Source organism: Protopterus annectens, chromosome 1.part1 (assembly GCF_019279795.1).
Source record: "Protopterus annectens isolate FY-2018-M chromosome 1.part1, PAN1.0, whole genome shotgun sequence".
In the NCBI taxonomy this organism is placed as follows: Eukaryota; Metazoa; Chordata; order Ceratodontiformes; family Protopteridae; genus Protopterus; species Protopterus annectens.
The window spans coordinates 22,341,780-22,364,966 of record NC_056726.1 but is presented as its reverse complement, the minus strand read 5'-3'; the positions used below and the strand labels follow the sequence as shown (position 1 = coordinate 22,364,966).

Below are 23,187 nucleotides of genomic sequence, written 5' to 3'. Positions count from 1 at the left end.
CAGACCATGATTTTGACACCAGGTATCAGTCTCAGTGAGACCCTTCTGGAGGATGTCTGTATCAGCCAGAGTGGCAATTATGGCCCCCAGTTTGCAGTACTCTGCGAACTTGGTCAGCCATAGTCCTCCTGTGCTTGCCTGTACCTCTGAGAAGTATATACCAAACGGGGGGGGGGGTCCCAGGACTGAGCCCTGGGGGACGCCACTTGTAACCGGTTTAATGTCAGACCTAGAGCCTGCAACTTTCACCGTGAGGGTTCTATCTGAGCCAATTGGCAACCCATCTCGTGACGTAGGGGTTTATGTTCAGGCTGGTGAGCTTGTCTATAATACCAGAATGGGGAATGGTGGAAAGCCTTTGCGAGGTCTAGGTAGGCTGTGTGGACTCGCTTTCCCTTGTCTAAAGCCTTGGTAACTGTCTCTAAGAAGTCCACCAGGTTTAGGAGGCATGATCTGCCCTTAAAGCCAAATTGGCTAGGGTCCAATGTATGGAGGTTCCCAATGTCTCTGTTAAAAAGTTCCATGATAATGCGCTCCATAGCCTTGCAGACCAGGCTAATCAGGCTTATAGGGCGATAGTTCCCGGGGTCTGCTGTGGCTCCACCTTTGTGGAGTGGGAAAACTGTTGCTGTGCACCACTCTGTGGGTATGTAGCCTGTAGAGAGGCTGAGTTTGAACAGTGCGTTTAGGTGAGGGGTTAGTTCATTTTGGAACTCATGTAACAGACAGCCTGGGACACAGTCCGGTCCGATTGAAGCTGTGTTTTTGGCTTTGGATAGGGCTGTTTTAACCTGCGTCAGTGATTGCCAGGGCTCTACATTCTTCTGGTATGGTTATGGGCCCTTTGGGGGGGGGGGGGGGGTGAAGTTTGCACTAAACTGGTCTGCAGGAATATTGGGAATATTAGTCAGTTCAGTGTATTTTGTGCCATTCTGCACCAACTCAGAGCAGATCTGGGAGTTTCCACTTAGGTTCTTGACATAGCTACAGAACGCTTTGTGGTTATCTTTGGAGTCCTTGGTAAATTTTTCTTTCGAAGTTAGCCTTGGAGGATTTTATGAGGGATCGTAGTTTCTTGCTGATACTGATCAGGGATGTCTTTCTTTCTTGGGATTTGACTCTCTCCTGTATTAGTTTCCTCCTTCTATTGTACAGCTTATTTATGGCAAGGATCCACCAGACTGGTTTCCTTTTCTTGGACTGAGTGAGTCTTGGTTTTGCTTGGGATAGTACGATCCATGCATTCTTGTAGGTGCTCACAGAGCGTCTTTGTAAGGGATTCAGCAGCTTGGACAGCATGGTCCTTTAGCATGGGGGGCTGTGAACCTTTCCACCTTGGTCTTTAGCATGGGGGCTGTGAAACTTTTCACCTCGGTCTTAAGTAACGTGAAGTTTGCTTTTGAAAAGTTTTTCACGGTTGTTTCCTTGATTGGGGGTGGGCAAGGGAGTTAGTACTTGAGTAGTTCTCCCAGTTAATGTTTGGGTAATTGAAATCACCCAATATTAAGGCGTTTGGTAGGACCTTCATATTTTTCAGGGTCTCCAGAAACGCGGAATGGGGGGTCCTGGGTCATGGTGGGTGATCTGTAGCAAGCTACAATTTGAACTGCAGTTTTGCCCGTTGTTAGTTGCACATGGCTGATCTGAGGCATCGTGCTGCGCCATTAAACTGGACGTGTGGGTATCCTTGACGAATATGGATACACCCCGCCTTTGTGTTTCGGTCCGGGTTCTGTGGCCAAAAAGTATGGTACAAGTTACAGCCTGGTAGTGTTGGGGTACTCTCTGGAGCCTTAAACCAGGTTTCTGTTACTGCACAGATATCGATGTTCTCCATACTGAGGAGTGCCTCGAGTGCATTCATTTTTAGGTTTAGACTTCTGGTGTTGAATAGCATTACCCTCAGTTTCTGGTTACTTGTGCTATTTACAGTGGTGGGTTTGTCTCTTGAGCCTTGCCTAAAAAAGGCACTATGGGGGCGGCAAAGGCCTTGGCCAGTATTCGAAAGCCTAAGGGCGACGGGTGCAAGCCATCTCTTGCAAAGCAACGTGGCTTGTCGAGCATGTCATCCCAGGCGGACAGATACTGGATCCCCTTTGAATGACACCAGAAACTTAGTCAATTGTTGAAATTGATCATTTTTTCCTTTATACTATGGCATCATTCTTGGTGGGGTCAGGGACATACCGGCCTAGGCTACTTGATCAGAGAGCTCTTCCATGTCTCTTTTCATGTAGTCCAGGGAGGTACATCTCAGGTCATTCACACCAACATGGACAATGAAAGTCGTATTTGTACTTGTTCTGGAGCGACCCGAGTGCTTGTGTTATGTGGCGGATCCTGGCACCTGACAGGCAGCTAACTGTAACCTTCTCTTTGTCCAGCCTAGTTAGTAGGACATCAGTGTGCCTGACTATAGAGTCGCCTATTACTAGTGCGTTGGGTATGTTATTTTTCCTTAAGGGCTGTGATTGCATGGCACACTGATTATGTGAAGTATGTGTTTCATGGTTTGTGATGGGGCGTGGAGGTCTGCTTCTTTTGCAGATTTTTATTTATTTAGGGCCTCAGAGTATGTTTTTGTGCATTTGTGTGTGTTATTTGCTGGTGTTGGTTTTAATAGGTCTATGTGAGACTGGTGGTGTGTTGCAAGTATTTCCCTTCTCCTCTTGACTGTCAGTTCCAGTCTTGGGTTGAGAGAGCTTTGCCTCCAGTTTGGCTGTATAACTGCATCTCTCGCATACATTAGTGTTTGGTGGTAGGAGGAGAGGGCTGTGTGTACATGAGGCAGTTGTAACACTGCCTCAAAATGCCCAGATTCACCAGCTGGACTGGAGAGAACACCTGAAACTGCCCTTTGGACATGCCTGAATAGGGAAAGTGAGCTGTTTTACTGATTGGCTGGTAGGGACGAATAGATAGCCTTGTCCTTCTGGACAGTATGGGGGGGGGGCGTCTAGTGCTAGGGTTAGTTAGTGTTTGCTATGGGTTTTGAGTAAGTGCTGGGCTGTGAAATCAATGGTTTGAGTGCTTAAGTTGAAAGTTTGTCTAGTTCCAAGGGAAAAATTGAAGGGTACACTTTGTGGAGCCGGGAATAGTTTAACCCTAGCTAACCAGCGTGCAAATGCGGTTTTTATAGCAGGGAAATGAAACTGATAGAAATTAGCCCAAAATGGCCTACTTCTGGGCTGAAACCATTCCTCCATGGACAGACAGGCTGCTCAAAACTCCCCTCTCACAGGTGAGCAAAGAAACTTCCTTCTATCAAAGTAAGGTATGGGCAACACAGAAACTTGTAACACAGCCCTGAATTCAGCAATGCCCTGAAAACTGGACTATACTAGTTCAGAAAAACGGGAAAAAAGTTTTTTTTTTTTTCCAGAAAATAAAGCAGATACAATTAAAAAAACACTTTAAAGTGAGATATTCATTTCTGTGTGTAGCCTACAAACAGTTAAACAGAAAGACTTAGTTCAAGTGCAGGGCAGCAACTAACTACACTATGTAGCAGAAACAAGCTTTTTAAAAAAAAAAAAAAAAAAAAAAATCAGAAAAAAAAAAAAAAAAAAAAATCGGCGTTTTAGGCAGAATTAGTTAAAGACAGCAAGAAAATGCAGAAAAAATATACTTAATCACTCCAAAGTCTCTCTTTTGTCTCTCTGCTGCTGTAGAACTCTGCAGGACAGCTGGCAGGCACTTGCTGAGGTGAATACAAGAGCAAAAAACCCCACGCAAATATGTTTTTTATAGCAGGGAAATGAAAGAGAAATTAGCCCAAAATGGCCAACTAACGTCTGGGCTACAGCAAACAAGGCGCACAAATTTCAGAAAGAAACAGTTCAAATAAGCCTTTAACAGGAATTCCCAGCTCAGAAGGGCAGAATAGAGCCTCTCCTCACACAACAGTGCAGACCACAAACCTTCTTAATTAAAATAACTGGCCTGAAGCCCAAGTGCTTAAACCAGAACTAATGTGATTTTAGAATAAGACACTGAAGCCTTCAAATCAGCAATTCCCAACTTAGAAGGATGTAAGCTACCTGTCCTGCCAAAACAATGCAGTCCACAAACCTTCTTAAATGTAAAACAATTGGTCTGAAGCCAAAATGCTTAAACCAAAAGGCTTAGAATAACAGTGACAATTTAATCAGGCTACTACTAAGCAGTAATACCTGCAGCAGAATAATACAATTGAGTACTTTTAAGAAGAAGCACAAACAAAATAAGGTAATAAAGTGGGAAGAACCACAGTAAAAGCAGATGAATAAAAAAAAAAAAAAAAATGCACGTTATTCAACAGAAAACGAGCAAACTGATTTTCACAAATTACCCAATTAACCAATAAAAAAACTCAAAACTGAGCCCTGTTACAGCAGTCTTCAGACAAGTTCTAACCGCACACTCCTGCCACTAGGGTGCAGGGGAACCTTCTCCGAAAAAGATGGCCTAGATTACTGTTCAAGTTATACAAAAAAAGCTAGATTCAGCAGGCCTGAATCTAGTCTATGCTACAGCAGACAATGCGCACCAATATCAGAAAAACAGTTCAAATAAGCAGGCACAGTAAAGCCTTTAACCAGAAAATCTCAGCTCAGAAGGGCAGAATCTAGCCTCTCCTCCCACAAGAGTGCAGTCCACAAACCTTCTTAATGTAAAAAAGACTGGTCTGAAGCCATAGTGCTTTAACCAAAAGACTTAGAATAACAGTTACAATTTAAATCAGGCTACTACCAAGCAGTAATAAATGCAGCAAAATAAAACACAATTGGAGTATTAAAAGTAGAGGCAAAAGCAAATAAGGTAATAAAGTAAGAAGAAACACAAATACAGTACAAGCAGATAAAGTGCAAATTTTATATATATATATATATATATATATATATATATATATATATATATATATATATATATATATATATATATATATATATATATAAAAAAACACAATAGAAAACGAGCAAACTGATTTAAACAAATGACCCAATTAACCAATAAAAAAACCTCAGAACTGAGCCCTGTTCCAGCAGTCTTCAATCAGACAAGTTCAGGGCCTAAGTGGGTATACCTACTCAAACATCATCTCTATTTTAGGCAGGATGAGCTAATGAGACTAGACTAGGACAGAGCCGAACAGATGGGAATGGTAGGAGTGTCAAATCAAAATATGATTTCACTGTACTCGGTTGAGTGAACAAATGAGATGAGCCCAGGAGGAGTGTTCAAACACAAATTTACAGGAGGGGCGGTCAGTTCCGAAGCCACCAAGATTAATACTACAACAGGGAGGGTGGGTGGAAAAACAAACTGCAGACAGAGAGAGCGCTAACAATTTTCAGTGAAACAAAAAAGCAGATAAATGCAGTACTATTTTTAACAATATTCAATGAAACAAAACAGAAAAAATAAAATGCAGTACTATCTTATAACACTGCAAGTTTGTACTTATCTCAGCTAGTAATAAAGTTGATGCCGGTATGTAAAAGCTAACCGAACAGCTCAAGTATGCAGCTATTCAGCAGAAATATTTCAGATACGGATTATATCCCATCATGATGATATGGAGAACTAAGGAGCGTTTGGTAATGGATTCACACAGTGGAAGACCACAACGTATGGTCTTCCTGCAACTCACTGGGTGGGGACTCTTGATTCCGGAGATGTTGCAAAAATCATAAGCACACCCAACACTCCAAACACCATTCACAGAATGTGCGTGTTCAAATAGTCAAACACTTTCACCACGGCTTCATCAGTACAATTTAAAAAAGTGCTAAAAAAAGCATCCTGCACAGCTCATAAGAGCAGGAATAGCTACGAATTTAAGTGAATCCAGGCCAAAAAGGTAAATAAAAGATAAAGCCCCAAAAGCTTCTTTCCCTTTTCTTTTGAAAGAAAAAAACTTCAATCTGGTAGTGGATTTTCCAAGATAGCCTCAGTCACATGGAAATATCTGAGGAGATAGTGTAGCTAGTCTCAAAATCACAACCCAGAGAAGACATCTGGTAAAGAGCAAACAAGCTCAATATTTCATGGCAAACTTAGAGAATAAAAAGGTTCCCAACAGAGTACGTCTCTCAAAACTCTTCAGGTACAGGCCTGAAGAGATGCCACACTGCAGCACACACTACTAGGAAACCCCTATGCAGGAAGAAAGAAAATATGGCACTGTCAGATGCCACTCAAGTACATGAAGATACCAGACGTAAATGCAAAATCCACTTGGCCACAGGGAAAGAATGTCCGGATCTGAAAGTCAAAAAAAGAGACATTACAATCAGCCAGAAAGAGAGAGCCATGTGAATTTATAACCGTAAAAAAGGGTCTCGGGGAGGGGTGACAAAGAGGCTGTAGGGCTCCCCTAGATGAACTGATGCAAGATAGCAGCCTCAAAGCCTGTAATGCACCTGGACAGCAGGTTCAGTTTGTAGGTCTTCAAAAGCATAGTCAGGAAAACAAGTGTCTGTCTCACAAATACTTTTGCTGAGTCACTCTAAGGTGGCGGACAATGTAGCAGTTGCCCTTGTATAATGTATCCTGAGCTGCTCTTGAAATTTGCTAGCCACTTGGTAAGGGTCTGCTTAGACAGGGGCCCACCCTCTTTTCCTTGGGCGAATGCCACAACTAACCTTTCTACCTTTCACAAAGAGGCATCCATGGCGACTGTGGGTGGCAGAAGGATAAAAGGGCAGCCCTGACCAACTTCTCTAGCATTGATACACCAAGTATGTTCATTGTTGCAATGTGTATTGCAGCAGAGAGAATGTCGTCTGACCGACCACTGCACGCATCCACTGAAATACCCTCATGTAATACCTACTAGTAGTATTAGAGCTATGGACGCTGATCGATCCTAGAAGTTTCAAAATAAAAACTTTGCTGTTTGGGACGGATAAGATAACTGGGATGCTTGGCCCTGTAATGTACTTAACCTTGACTGAAGGAGACTTAAAATTTGGGCAACAGCATTCGGACGAGCACCAATGAACTCAAGGACTTCAGGTAGGGCAGAGTTAAGATTTGGCATAGCAATGCATAGATGAAGACGTAGTTGGAGCAATTAGTCCCTAGGTTGAGCTATGCATAGATGAAGACGTAGTTGGAGCAATTAGTCCCTAGGTTGAATCAGAAGATGCTTGGTGGCAGTACAGACGATACAGTTGTTGGGATATGGAAATGCTAAGAATCCTAGCAGACTCAGGTGAGCTACAACCACTGCCACAAACTTGGTAGACACCCTGGGGGTTGTGGTGACACCAAAGGGGCAGAGCTTTGAATTAATGACTGGCTCCCAGCAGATGTGAATAAATCTCCTGAACGCCTGTATTTTGATGCGTTAGCACACATTCTGGAGATCTACTGAGCACATCCAAAATATCCCTGTTCAGAAGAGGTAGAATGGACCGAATCGTGACATTCAGAACTTGGAATGTTTGACATACCGGTTTTAAGATGTCGAGATCTAGGATTGGTCATGGGTTCCGAGTTCTCTCTGGCACCAAAAAAGTAGTTCTGAATCCTTGTTTATTGGCAAGGACCATCTAGATGACTTTTCCACAAACAGCTTTTGTATTTCTTTGGCTACTGCTTTTCTCTGACTGGGTGGAACATCTCAAAGTTTTTTTAGAGCAGTTGGTGGTGCTGTAGGAAAAAGATATGTAATAACCTCTAGAAATAATCCTCTGCACCCAAGTGTCTTTGGTGATGGCTGTCAAGGTTTGTGGATACAGGGATAAGCACACCCAGATAGCCTCCAGGGCACAGCAGTCAGGCAACCCTTCGGGAGCACTAATAGGTTTCTCAAAGAAAGGACCTCTGAAACCCTGATTTTGAAGGCCACCTCAGCCATGGGAGGGACTGTCCCCATAGGAGTCCTGGGAATAGCTTTGCGACTTCTGCAACCACATTTTCCTACCACCTCTGATTCCAGGAAAGGTTCTTTTGAGGTGTAGAAAAAAACAGATCCCCATGGCAGATAAGGTCTTCCCCATCTTGTTTACCCCTAGATAGGGTTTCTTTAACCTCGGGACCAAACAAGGTACATCCAAAGGAAGCACTGATGAACAATGACTTGAAAGGCTCTGTAAAGTCAGAGGCACATCCAGGTTGCCGTCTCACTGTCATTCCTGAACACACAGCTCTCAGAGCACCTTTTGAAGGTGGGTGAAATAAGCCCCATAGAGGTGTTCAATAGAACTATAGGGTGCAGTTGCATAGAAACAGTCTTCTTGTCCGCTGCAGAGTCAGACATGGACCCAGAGAGGACACTGAAAAACGTTCCTGTGAAATCTTGTGACATGTATCAAATAATTCAGCAGCCTAAGAGCAAAGGTCGCTGATGCATACACATGCTTCCAAAACCTGTTCAACACCCTAGACCTGGAAGAACAGACAGAATAACTATGTTCCACAAGTTTTTTTCTTGGTGGTTGCTACTACCATATTTACTGAGGGACCCTTGCTCTAAGTATAATCTGGTCTTTGGGAATTGGCCGTGACATCCAGATCCTTCCATACCTGCATGGCGACGAGGTTCACCATCTCATCCACCAGGGGTACTACCCAGAACACAGCCAAGCCACCCCCAAAAGCCACAAGAAACATTGACGCCTCTTGGGAAAGGGGCGGGGCCAGAAGACCAATCGCCTTTCTGTCTGAAAGCTCAAGTATTTTAATGAAGAACACATCCTTAAAGGGTGATCTGGGGGACCCTTCCCCCTTAAAGTCAGTTTCCTGAGAATACAGAACAGAACCAACACCTTCGGACTAAACAGACATCAGATGCCTGAATAACATCTCATACACTTTCTACATTTTTTTTTCTTGCAAGGCAAGTGCAAAAATATAACCCTGTAGGCACCACATTAAACTAATTGAAGGCCTAAAGCCTCTTCCAAATCAAGAAGTGTTTTTTTTTTTAAAAGTCCGTCTCTGGCAGACGGACTTGGATGTTATGGTCTGGGCCAGACAAAACATGCAGGGGCTATGGTAATATCTATGGGGAACTATCCCTTCGCCACACTCTATGTTCTACTACACATAAGATCAATAGAACCAACAAGTAACCAGTTTCAACATGCAAAAAAAAAAAAAGGAAGAAAGGGTTCCTCAACAGGCAGACTCCCAAGCTCTGAAGCGGGCTGAACCACAGCAGAAAGATGGTAGCAATTAAACACTGAATTTTGATGCACAATGTACCTCAAACTGTGGCAAGAAAGTGCTAAGACAGTGTAGAAGGATGATTGGTTTCAGTTTTGTGGATCCTGATGCCCGAAGATGGAAGACATCCATTAAAGCTTTTGGGAGAGGTTTGTGCTCTAAAAGTCAGGGTGAATGTTCAGGGATTACCGCTCAAAATATCAAAAGCACACCTGACTGCTCATTTTTTTAATAGTATTTACAAGTAAGAGTATGCAGGAAAATCAGGCTTCCCATCCATGTGAAGCACAGTTCCTTCCCATCCATGTGAAGCACAGTTCCTCCCTAACCCAATTCAACTGTAACCTGAACTGGAAATTCACCCTGGTTCATAGGTAGGTACTAGGCTATTGACCCTAGGGCCTATACAAGCCTAGCGAAAAATGTACCCTGGCTTTCGCCACCCAAGAAAATAATTTTCCTGTGTCCTGTCGAGCAGAGCCACAGAAGTGATCCCTGGGGTGAATTTCCTATTTCCCATCCAATCAAGATTTTTCTTGAAGAGCGCTAATAAGGAGCTCTGTTTCTGACACAAGACAGGCAAGTCTGTTCCAGAGTATGGGAAGTCTCGGACAGGAATCTATCCCTCCAGCATGTTGTTTATTGTGGTGACAAGGTTTAGGTCCCTAGAGCGTGTAGCTCGGAGGGATTGGGATTTCTTTAAGTGGAGCATGTCCAACAGCTCTGGGTTTGGCATAGCTTTGTATGTTAGGCAGAGATCACCTCTGAGTAGGCGATATGCAACGGAGTAAAGCTGTAGTTTTTTTGAGACTGTCTGCGTAGGGCATGTGTTTGAGGCCAGTAATCCTCAGAGGTATTTCTGTGGCCTTTCTAGTTGTTGCAGATGTCTTTTGAGGTACATACCAAAAGGGGCATTGCACTCTATAATGGGTCTAATGAGTGATGAGTAGAGGGGAACAATGACCTTTTTTTTTTTCTGGACAAGAAACGTTTTTTGATGAGGTGAGCCATGTAGAAGGATTTCCAGCTCTTATGTCTCTAACAGACACAAGCAGCATGTAAAATGGTTCATCTTCCAGCTCTTGCTTATAAATGTTTTACAACTGACTGCTACTGCAAGCAGCTAACCCAAATGCGATGACTGCAACAGTGAAACATGAAGAACATCTACAATTGCAGAACAGCAGTTCTTGTTGTTGTGTCTTTCGGCTTTTCCTGGTTAGGGGTCGCCACAGCGGAACTCCAGTCCGCTAATGACTGGTAGTTGGATTTTTTACGTGCAGAGTTACCAGCCCTGACGCACAACCTTCAACGAAGGTATGCCCATTCACGCTTGTCTCCACGCAGAAGACACTCTAGCTGAGAATCTAACCAGACAGCGTCTTACTGTGAGGCGACAATGCTACCGCAGCACCACCACCACCGCGAGAACAGCAGTTCTTGTAACAGTGAAAAAATGCAACGTAAAACTAAGCAAGTGTAGGAAAAAAGTACAGTTTTGTACCTACCATAAATGTAGATGTTAGAGTGCTAATACAGCTGCAGTAATCACAAATGGGTTTTCAGCCATCAGGCGGTCCCTCGATCGGCCGAATTCCAAAGTCTTGGTCCGGCGTCGGTTGTCGTCGCTTACTCTTCTGACGTCAGTAAGGCCAGAGTATATAAGACACAGCCGACGCCATGTTCTTCAGTCTCTTGCCCCAGATGTCAGGTGCCCCCAAAAGGAAGGCAATACATAAATAAGGCTTTTCTACATATGCAAGGAATGCAATGTAATGCAAAATCAGTGTAAGCAAGCAAATAAAACATAGCAGGATAACCCAGTCAGGTGGTATGAAGAGGTTGTTAGGCCCCATGCCTTTACCAAGTGGGGAAGGAGGGAGGGAAACCTGTACTGCAGCTGTATTAGCACTCTAACATCTACATTTATGGTAGGTACAAAACTGTACTATGTTCAAAGTGCATACAGCTGCAGTAATCACAGATGGGTAGAGTCCCAAAGCTATGCATAGGGTGGTAGGTACTATGAGGAACTGGGTTGAGCCAGAATGCCCTGCAAAACAGCAGTGGCAAAGCCTGCTCTTGTTCTGGAATATAAGGGTAGGTGGTAGTGTTTTGTGAAGGTATGTACAGAACTCCAAGTGGCTGCCTCCAAAATATCCTTAGTAGGAACGCCTCTGAGGAAGGCTGTAGAGGTGGCTGTGGCCCTGGTGGAGTGAGTTGATACCAGTAGGGACAGATTTCCCATGATAGGAATAACAAAACCGTATGCAGTGGCCAATCCACTTGGAAATGGTCTGTTTGGTAACTGGTTTCCCTTGAGCCCCTATGGCATAGGACACAAAAAGTTGTTCTGATTTCCTGAAGGACTTTGTTCTGTCCAAATAATAACGTAGCTGCTTATGGATGTCTAAAGTGTGAAGCAGCCTCTCCCCTTTGTTTTGAGGGTTAGGATAAAAGGTAGGTAGGTGTATGGCTTGATTTAAGGCTACCCTGGATACCACTTTTGGCATAAAAGATGGGTTGGTACGAAGGGAAACCCTGTCCTGATGGAAGATGAGGAAGGGCTGCACCGCCATGAGGGCCTGTAGTTCAGAAACCCTACGAGCTGAAGTGATGGCCACAAGGAAAGTTGTTTTCCAGGACAAATGTTGCAGATCTGTTGAGGCAGCAGGTTCAAAGGGAGGCAATGTTAATTTTTCTAGTATGTAATTAAGGTCCCAGGACTGGTATTGGTTGCTTCCTTGGAGGTCTTATATTCTTAGCCCCTCTGAGGAATTGTCGTAAGAGTGGGTGAGAGAATAAAGGAGGATCCGTGTTGAATTCTGCAGAAATGGCTGAGGCATGTATTTTTATGGAAGAAAATGAAAGTCCACTGTTCAGCAGTTCAGCTAGGTACTGTAAAACCTGAGGCAAGTTCAATTTTCTAGGGTCCTGGCCTCTTTTCTCATTCCAACAGCAAAACCGCTTCCATTTTGCGGAGTAAGCTTTTCTAGTAGATGGTCTTCTGGCCTCCAAAATGACATCCTGCACCTCCTTGGAGAGTAGGGACTGTTGTGGTGTCAAGGAATTTTCCATGCAGCGAGGTAGAGTGTTTTCAGCTGACTGTGAAGAGTTTTGTAGCTGTTCTGAGTCAGTAGGAGAGGCATTAGAGGCAGGGAACAGGGAGGAGTATGTGTTAGGCTCCTCAGGAGTGGATACCAGTGTTGCCTTGGCCAATCTGGAGCAATCAGTATCATCCTCGGTTTGTCTGTTCTTGCTTTCAGAAGCACCTTGGGCAGAAGGGGCAGAGGTGGGAATGCATAAACTGTCCATGCTGTCCAACTGAATGAAAGGGTGTCCACTTTCCAGGCCTTTGGATGAAAGGTCCTTGAGCAAAACTTTTGCAGTTGATGGTTCCTGTGGGAAGCAAAAAGATCTATGTCTGGCCTCCCCCACACTTGGATTATCTCTGTAAACACCTGAGGATATAACTTCCATTCGTGTGGATCTGTCATATTTCTGCTTAAGAGTGTCTGCCAGTGTGTTTTCCAGTCCTGGCAAGTACTGTGCTTGAAGTTCGATTGGTCTTTCCAGAGCCAAGTTCCAAAGAGTCATGGCTAGTCCTCACAAGGGGTATGAATGTGTTCCTCCTTATTTGTTTATGTACCACATTACTGTGGTGTTGTCTGTTCTTATCTGTAATTGTCCTGGATGCAGAAGTCCTTGAAAGCTGTAATTGCATTTATTACTGCTAGCATTTCTTTTTGATTGATGTGAAGGTGCTTTTCCTTTTGGGACCATCTGCCCTGAATGCACCTGTCCTTCCATGTGCGCCCCCCAGGCATAATCTGAGGCGTCTGTGGTTATGACTTGTTTTGCTTGAGGCTTGCAGAATGGAAGGCCTGTGTTTACTTGACATGCTTGGGCCCACCATAGAAATTCCTTTTGCAAACATGGAATTATTGGTATAATTGCTTCCAAACTGTGACTGTGTTGAGACCATAGATTTTTTAGGTACCATTGAAGTTTCCTCATATGCAGCTTTGCACATGGGATTAGAAGAATGCAAGATGCCATGAATCCCAGAGCCTGCAGGATTTTCCTTGCAGTAAGCCTAGTACTTTTTGCTAGTGTTTTGAAGTACTGAGATAGTTGCCCTTGTTTTTCTGGCGTAAGATATGCCATCTGGGTGTTTGTGTCCAAGTTGGCACCCAGGAAGGTTATTTTCTGAGATGGTGTTAGTCTTGATTTCTCCTTGTTGATGGTATATCCCAGAGAAAGCAGTAACCGTGTCACATATGCCAGATGTTCCAGTAGTATGTGTTTGCTGTCCGCTTGGATCAGGCAGTCGTCCAGATAAGGGTAAATTTGTATCCCTTGAAGTCTGCAGTAGGCAATCACTGATGCCAGGCACTTTGTGAATACTCTGGGCGCAGTAGATAAGCCAAAGGGCAATGCAGAGAATTGATAGTGGATTGAACCTGCAAGAAATCTGAGGTATCTTCTGCAGCTTTGTCCGATTGGGACATGCAGGTATGCCTCCTTGAGGTCCAATGTTACCAGCCAAAACTCTTTGCCCAGCATGGGAAGAAGTTGCTGTAATGTGAGCATCTTGAATTTTGGCACGAGTAGGAATGTGTTTAGGATGGATAAGTCCAAAATGGGTCTCCAGTCGGTTCCTTTTCTTGGTACCAGAAAAAGTCTTGAATAAAAACCTTGACCTTGTTGGTGTGTAGGTACCTTTTGTATAGCTCTCATGTTTAGGAGCTTTGAAATTTGCAGTTGTGCCTCTGCCCTTTGATTTTGTGGCAGGTTTGGCATGCCTCTCATTTTTGGAAGAGTGTGAAATTGAAATTTGTAGCCTCTGTTTATAATGCCCAGTATCCATTTGTCTGTTGTGACCCCATTTGTCTGTTGTGACAATATGCCAATTGCTTGCAAATAATGCTAGTTTCCCTCCCAAAGGTGCTGTCAGCTGAGACTTGTTTGGCATGGAAATGAAGGAGTCATTGGTTTTGCTTCCTGTATTGTTGTGCACTGTCTTCACCACCTCTTGGTGCTGGAGATTGCCATTGTCTGCCTCTATATGATCCTTGCGATTGTCCTCTGCCCCTTGTGCGTTTGTATCTACCTCTTTGGGGCTTGTCAGTGGCTGGAAAGGACCAGTTTTTTGAAGGCCAATTTCTGCTAAAACGTGGTGGTTGGGCCTGTAAGAAAGCCTTGACAGTTTGCATAGATTTGGCTTTTTCTTCCATTTTCCGTAGTATGTCCTCAGCATTAGTACCAAATAGTACATCCTTTTGTAAAGGAGCATCAAGAAGTTTAGCTTTCACATGATCAGGTAAATTTTGTTCCCTAAGCCAGGCATGTCTGCGAATGACTGATCCTGTAGCAGCCGCTCTACTGGAAGCCTCTAGGGTATCATAACCACATTGTAAGGTGTGTTTACCCACTTGCTCCGCACTATGCATCATATCATGTAACTCTTTTAAATCTGGTTGTTCAGGTTGAGACATTTTGTTCCTTAATTGTGATAACAGGAACTGTTGATATTTAATCATATGAAACTGACAATTTAAAACCCTCATGGCTAGGGTGGCCGAGGTATATACCTTTTTTCCCCACCTTTCTAGAGAACTGGATTCCCTTTCTGCAGGGAGTGGATTCTTGGCAGTGGAGGCCTTTAATCCCTTGGGGCCTTGTGAAATGGTTTCAGGGTCAGCATTATGGCCTTTGTAGAGAAACTGGTGAGAGCTGGGTACTCTAATACCCATCAGGTTTTACTGGTGCAGGAGGCAAAGAATCAGGGTTAAGGCAAGCCTCCGAATAGACCTCATCCAGTACATCCAAAACAGGGGGTATAGCCAGAGGTCTGTGCTGAAAAGTCTTGGCCTTCCCAATGGAAGTGTTCCCTCAAAGTGTGCAAGGTTTCCCCAAAGGAAAAATCCTCAGGAGGGGATACAGAAGGAATGGACTGTTCTGCATCCGAATCCTCAAAAGGGGAGTAAGAGTGTTCCTCTGCATCAGAATGTTCGGATAAAATGGATCCCTGATCAGAAGAGGGAGATTCTTCCTCCACTCTGGGTCTCTTGTCAGGAGGGGGCTGAGAATCTCCGATAAGAGTAATTAAATCCTCAGCCATTTTAAGCATCTGTTTCTTAGGCATGGGTCCAGGAGATGGGCCCTGTGCAACAGGCCTCGTGGGATGCCTGGCTGCTTTGGATTTGGTAAAAGCCTTTATTGAAAAAGAAGATGAGGGCCTAAATACACCATGGGTGGAGGTGGACCTGTCCACATTAGTAGGCTCGACATTAGCAGGGGCTTCGGTAGTAGTCTGGGAAAGGGCCGAGGACCCAGCGGTCTCGGGTACAGAGAACACCGGCAAAAGAGTGTCGTCGGTAGTCATGGACTGCAAAGGCATCTCACTGAGAACCGGACCACGTGTAGCCTGTTTTGTCGCGGTGTCTGTCCTTTTCCTTGCGTTTTTTGGACAAAACGGTAGTCGGAGTGTCCGACGACATCTTATAATCAAAAGCTTTACCAAAGTAGTGTTGGGCGAACTCCGCCCGACGCTTGATAGTGCGTTTATTGAAGGTAGCGCAAAAGCGACAGCCCGAGACGTCGTGGTCTGGGCCCAAACAAGGTATGCAACGGGAATGGAAATCCTTATGCGGTATTTGCTTCCCACAAGAAATACAATTATTAACTTTTTCTGAAGTTTCCCCAACGGGGTACTTAGCTTTAAAGAAGACTTCGGTTCCAATTTTTTTTGTAATTCAGGAGCTGGCCGACCGGCACTTGCGAACTGCTTCTGCTTCGGGCACCGCGCGGCAAAAAAGACTGGAGAACATGGCGTCGGCTGTGTCTTATATACTCTGGCCTTACTGACGTCAGAAGAGTAAGCGACGACAACCGACGCCGGACCAAGACTTTGGAATTCGGCCGACCGAGGGACCGCCTGACGGCTGAAAACCCATCTGTGATTACTGCAGCTGTATGCACGATGAACATCATAGCACAGAAACCTTCAAGAATTAATTGAGAACAAGTAATGCAAGTGCAAAAGGAAACAATTTTTCTTGCTAAGGATAGCTTCAGATGCAAGCAAAATAGTACAGTTTTGTACCTACCATAAATGTAGATGTTCGAAGATCCACATTGCTGCAGTCCTTACACTTGGGTAGTCCGCTGTCCTCGGTCGGCCCGAATATCAAAGTATAAGGCTGACGTCGGTCAAGGCGCATTTGACTGACATCAGGACATCAGGGTACAAATGCGCATGACCGACGTCATATCCTCAGTCTTTTCTTGCCCCAGATGTCAGAAGACCCTAAAAATAAAGGTCAAAACCAAAAGACAGCAAACAAACAAACAACCACCCTTGCACTAATTATATGTACAATATATACAATATACACATATTGTACAACCCCACCCACACAACCACCTCTAACTACAGAGGGAAGGAGGGAGGTAAATTGGACTGCAGCAATGTGGATCTTGAACATCTACATTTATGGTAGGTACAAAACTGTACTATGTTCTTCATCTCACATTGCTGCAGTCCTTACACTTGGGTAGAATCCCAAAGCAGAGGTAAGGGAGGATGGCCAAACTATAAGGAAGCAGGAGCTGCCAAAATGCCCTGCAAAACAGCAGTGGCAAAACCAGCCCTGGATTTAGAGTAAAGTGGTAGGTGATAATGCCTAGAGAAAGTATGCACTGAACTCCAAGTAGCTGCCTCCAAAATATCCTTAGTTGCCACCCCCCTCAAAAAAGCTGTCGAAGTGGCAGTAGCCCTAGTGGAATGAGGCCTAATCCCAGCTGGAATCTCCTTGCCATGATGGGAATAACAGAAAGCAATGCAAAACCCAATCCACTTAGAAATAGTTTGTTTTGACACAGGCTTGCCCTGAGAACTCAAAGCAAAAGAAACAAATAACTGCTGAGACTGCCTGAACCCTTTAGTTCTGTCCAAATAATATCACAACTGCCTGTGTACATCTAAAGTGTGCAAAATCTTTTCCCCTTTATTTTGGGGATTTGCATAAAAGTAGGCAAATGAATAGTTTGGTTTAAAGCCACACTAGAAACCACTTTAGGCATAAAGGAAGGATTAGTACGTAAAGATACCCTATCCTTATGGAAAATTAAGAAAGGCTCAACCGCCATAAGGGCCTGCAACTCAGAAACCCTTCTTGCAGAGGTAATAGCCAACAAAAAAGCAGTCTTCTATGATCAAAACTTTAATTCAGTAGTAGCTGCAGGCTCAAAAGGTTGTAGAGTGAGTTTCTCCAACACAAAATTGAGATCCCAAGCAGGAGTAGGAGCTCTTCGTGGGGTCTTATATTCTTTGCCCTCTAAGAAATTGCTTGAACAAAGGATGAGAAAACAATGGTGGGTCACAATCATAGTGAGCGAAATTGCTGCAGCATGAACCTTAATAGAAGAGAAGGACAAACCTTTGTCCAGTAACTCAGTAAGATATTGAAGAGCCACACTTAAATTAGGCTCAGAAACATCAAAATCCTTTGCTGCACTCCAAAATAAAAATCTCTTCCATTTATCTGCGTACACTTTCCTTGTACTAGGCCTTCTAGCTTCCAAAATAACATTCAAAACTTGCTGTGGAAGTGGAGGCCCACTATGGTTCAAAACAGAATATGCCAGGCTGTTAGGTGCAGAGAGTGAAGCTTGACATTGAGCAAATGACTGTCCTCCTGAGACAACAGGTGTGGAATCAAGGCAAAGGCCATGGAGGCTTCCACCAGGCTTCTCAGTAATGGGTACCAATGCCGTCGAGGCCAATCTGGAGCTATCAAAATCATCCTTGGCTTGTCTTGTCTGGCCTTTAGTAGTACCTTTGGGAGGAGAGGCAGAGGCGGAAAGGCATACACATGAAGATTGCTCCAATTGAAAGAAAGAGCATCCACTTTCCAAGCTGTGGGATGAAACCTTTTGTGCAAAACTTTGGCAGCTGGTGGTTTAGTGGAGAAGCGAACAGATCTATGTCTGGAGTTCCCCATGACACTGTCAATTTCTGAAATACATGAGGATCCAATTTCCACTCGTGGGGATCCATAATTTGTCTGCTCAACACATCTGCTAAGGAGTTCTGTGCTCCCGGCAGAAACCTTGCCTGAAGATTTAGCTGTAAACTTGAGAGCAGTCTCCCACAAAATCATTGCTTGCCTGCATAGAGGATAAGAATGTGTTCCGCCTTGCTTGTTGATGTACCACATGACAGTTGTGTTGTCTGTTAGAATCAACACCTGCCCTGGAAGAAGTAAATCCTTGAAAGCTATTAATGCAAACTGGACTGCTAACATCTCTTTCAAGTTGATATGTAGATGTTGTAGTCTGGCAGGCCACTTGTCTTGTATCCACTTTCCATTCAGATGAGCTCCCCAAGCTTTGTCTGAGGCATCTGTCGTTAGAATCTGACTCGCCTCTGGCCGGGTCACAGAGAGTCCCTTGTTTAGGTGACATTCCTGAGCCCACCACAACAATTCCTTTTGAATGCAAGGTATTATTTGAATGACAGTGTCCAAATCCTGGCAGTGCTGTGTCCATACATTTTTGAGATACCATTGTAGCTTCCTCATATGCAGTTTGGCATTGGGAAGCACCAGAATACAAGATGCCATGAACCCCAAGGCTTGAAGGACTGTCCTTGCAGTCAGCCTGGACTGATGAGACAACTGATGAAAGTAAAGGGAAAGATTCTTTTGTTTGTCCGGGGTCAAAAGGCCATCTGGGATGCTGTATTCAGTCTCACACCCAGAAAGCACATGTCCTGAGAGGGTACTAGACTGGACTTTATTTCGTTCACAGAATACCCCAGGCATCTTAGCACTGCTATCACGTAATCCAAATGATGAAGAAGCTCGTCCCTTCCTTGAGCCAGAATCAGGCAATCGTCCAAATAAGGATAGATCTGTATTCCTTTTAACCTGAGGAAAGCTATCACTGGAGCCAGAACTTTCGTGAACACTCTGGGCAGTAGATAAGCCAAAGGGCAATGCAGAGAACTGATAATGAGAAGTCCCAGCTCGAAAACGCAGATACTTCCTGCAACTCAGTCTGATAGGAACATGAAGATAAGCCTCCTTGAGATGCAAAGTTACCATCCAATGATCTTTGCCCAGCAGAGGTAAAAGCTGCTGTAACGTCAACATTTTGAACTTGGGAATGTCCAGATAAGTGTTGAGGATAGATAAGTCCAAAATTGGTCTCCACGTGTTCCCTTTCTTTGGTACTAGGAACAGGCGAGAATAAAATCCTAGGCCCACTTCTGGCATAGGGACCGGCTGTATGGCCCCTATTTGGAGTAACAGAGAAATTTGCTTGTGAGCCTCTATTCTTTGTTGAGGAGGAACGTCTGGCATGCCTTTGAAAGGAGGCAAGGTATGGAAACAAAACCTGTAACCGTGGTGTATGATATCCAATACCCATCTGTCTTGGGTAATTAAACTCCAATTTTCTTTGAAAAGTGCCAACCTTCCCCCCAAAGGTGCTGCCAGACGAGAAGGCTCTGGCAGCTGAAAAGGTAGGACATTGGGTCTGTTTCTGAAAGGACTGACCCCTGCCCTCACCCGAAGACTGTGCAGGAGAACTCCCTGTTCTAGGCCTGAAAGAGCCCTGAGCTCTGCCCCTACCACGCCTAGATCTACCTCTAGACTGGGAATCATAAGAAGGATACGTCCACCCCTTAGTAGGCCAATTTCTACTAAACTTTGGAGGCTGAACTTGCAAAAAATCTTTAACAGTCTGCATAGACTTAGCCTTGTCTTCCATTTTCTTTAAAACTGCCTCAACAGGAGAACCAAACACATCAGATTGTAAAGGAGCATCTAAAATCCTTGTTTTAACATGGTCAGATAAATTCTGATCCCTCAGCCAGGCGTGCCTGCGAAGAACTGACCCAGTGGCAGCCACCCTAGACGAGGCCTGTACAGCATCAAAACCACATTGCAAAGAATGCTTACCCACCTGTTCAGAAACATGTACTAAATCTTGTAACTCTTTACAATCAATACCTTCCGCCAGAGCATCAACCTTAGACTTCAATTGTGAAAGGAGATAGTTTTGGTATTTCAACATGTGAAACTGGCAATTCAAAGCCCTCATAGCTAGAGTGGAAGAAGTATAAACTTTCTTTCCCCATCTATCCAAGGCCCTGGCCTCTATCTGTAGGAACCGGATTCTTGACAACAGAAGCCTTAACACCTTTAGGCCCCTGACTAACAGTTTCTGGGTCTGCCCTAGGACTCTTAAAAGATACTTATGAGCTTCAGGCACCCTGTAATACCTATCCGGTTTAACAGGAGCAGGAGGCAAAGAATCAGGATTAAGAGAAGCCTCTGTAAAAACATCCTCCACCACATCCAAAACAGGAGGTATAGCCAAAGGCCTATGCTGGGGTAAGAACAAAAATTCCCTAAGCCTTTTCCTGGAATCAGAGAAGTCCTGACCTTCCCACTTAAAATGCTCCCTCATGGAATGAAGAGTTTCTGAAAAAGAAAAATCCTCAGGAGGAGAAGCAGAAGGAGTAGAATCATCCACATCAGAATCAGAATAAGGAGAATACTCCTGCAAGTCTTCAGCCGAAGACTCTGAAACATCCGAAGCCTGCTCAAAACTTCCTAGCTCAGGCTCCACCCTAGGTCTCTTATCAGGAGGGGGCAAAGAACCCCTAATCAAAGTAATCAAATCTTCTGCCATTTTAAGCATATGCTTCTTGGGCACAGTTCCTGAAGAACTAGGGGTGACACCAACTGAAGCTAAACCTGGCCTGCCTCTGGGAGAAGCCTTGGAAACAGAAGGAGAGGGCCTAACCACCCTAGGAAGGGAGGGGAGTATAGTAACCTGAGAAGCCCCTTCAGCCTGACCTGCCTCCTGAGAGGCCACATCCTGCAATAACAAAGTCTCTCCCTGGGATCCCAAAGAAACCTCCGGTGGAACCACCGGCTCCACCGACACCTCTAAAGAACCGGCGTCCGGTATGGACGGTTCCTCTAGCCTAGGCTTAACTGCTTTGTCCTTGCGCTTCTTCGAAGAAGCGGGCGTCGGAGCATCCGACGGCATTTTATAATTGCACCGCTTCCCGAAGACTAACCTGGCACAATCTAACCTTCTCTTTATAGTGCGCTTACTGAATCTAGCACAAGAGCGACACCCAACAACGTCGTGCTCAGGCCCTAAACAAGGAATACACAAAGTATGATAGTCTCTATGCGGTATCCGTTTCCCACAAGAAATACAATTATTCACTTTTTCTGACATCCGGTAAACCACTGAGGCAAGAAAAAACTAAAATATTCCCCAACGGGGTACTTAGCCAACTTTGACTCTGTCTGAAACTCAGAAATCGAAAAGTTTCAGAACGCCAACCGGCACTTGCAATGCTGCTTCTGCATCGGACCATGCGGCAAAAAAGACTGAGGATATGACATCGGTCATGCGCATTTGTACCCTGACGTCCTGATGTCAGTCAAATGCGCCTTGACCGACGTCAGCCTTATACTTTGATATTCGGGCCGACCGAGGACAGCGGACTACCCAAGTGTAAGGACTGCAGCAATGTGAGATGAAGAACATCTCCCAAACTCTCTGGCATCATCACCAAACAATAAGCTCAGAATAACTGGCACAGGTTTGTATGGAACTTGTCTACAGTTAACAAGAATCCTACAATTATAGGAGAGCGGATTACTTCTCCTGAAATGCTGATCCAACCATGTGAAGTAGCTGCAATCAAGGCAGTCATCCAGGCAAGGAAATAAACTCTTTGGGTGCCTTGGTAGGTACTTTCTGAAAACCTGTGGAGTTCAAAACAAAGATGAAGTGGAACTGAACCAAATGGGGCATTAGAAATACACTGAAAACGATTTGAAAGAGTGGAGATATGCATCCTGCATTAGAAGCCTTGGTTTAATGAATAAAAAAATGGTTCTTCAGGGTTGAAATGCAAAAGTTGCAAAGTAAGAAAATTAAGGACTAAAAGATCCAACGTTAAAACCCTGAGGTGTTGCACTGTACAGCAAAACATCATTAGCAAAGTTCTGCTGTTTTGGCATTCAGATACTCGCTGTACTGCTTTCTCTTCCAAGATCTGCAAGGTTCAATACGTTTAGTATAGCTACCCAGTGGGTGCTGCTAAAAACAGATAAATGTCTGAGAAATTTATGTCAACTTTTGAAAATAAGAATAATTCATTGGTAAAGTAGTCTGTTGCTGGTAATAAATGCACTAAAATTTTGCAGTGCATACAAAACTAGTGAAATTCTGTCAAGATGCATAGTAACAACTAGCTGTGCACAGTGCCCCCACCCCACCCCACCCCAATGATGCAGGTCAGTTGCAACCAGGGTTGCCAGATTTCCAGCCCCCCAGGTAGGGACAAAAAAAAAAAAAAAGTCTCATGGCAAGTGAAGACCAACAAAAAAAGGTCTTTAATGCGGAACACAGTTCCACATTAAAGAACAGTAGCTCTGCAATAAGCACGGAGCTTCTCGTGTTTAATGCATTGCAGTTCCGCATTCAACACAAGTCGCTCCGTTTTTAGTGATTTTTGATTGGCCCGTATACCGGCATATGGGCCAATCAAAAATCGCTAAACACGGAGCTTCTCGTGTTTAATGCGGAACACAAGAAGATCTGTGTTTAATTTTTGATTGGCCCTTACATACGGGCCAATCAAAAAAAAAAAAAAAAAAAAAAAAAACAAACAAAGCGGAGGCTGGCCGGGATTTAAACTGGCAGGGCGGGACTCGGGATCAGGGACGTCTGGCAACCCTGGTTGCAACTCACGTTTCCTGCCCAGTTCCATGGTATAGGAGTAAGAGACCCACACTACGACCAAAGAACTCTGATGCTAGAGGAGCCACGTGGGGGGGCAGTGGAAGTCCATAGTTGACACCCAAATCACTCATCCTGGAGGAAGGGAGGAAAGGTTGACATACTGCAAAAATGTGTAGGAAATGCAGATGGGCCAGAAACGCATGGTTTGCACTGCCAAGTAATGTCTGCACAGTAGACCTCAAAAGG

The 23,187-nt window shown here is 44.4% G+C and overlaps 1 protein-coding gene across 2 annotated transcripts in view; it reads right to left on the bottom strand.

The window, feature by feature from the left end:
* SUB1 (SUB1 regulator of transcription) overlaps window positions 1–23,187 on the bottom strand; it is a 155,575-nt gene that overhangs the window by 77,529 nt on the left and 54,859 nt on the right. The gene's annotated exons all lie outside the window — the stretch shown is intronic.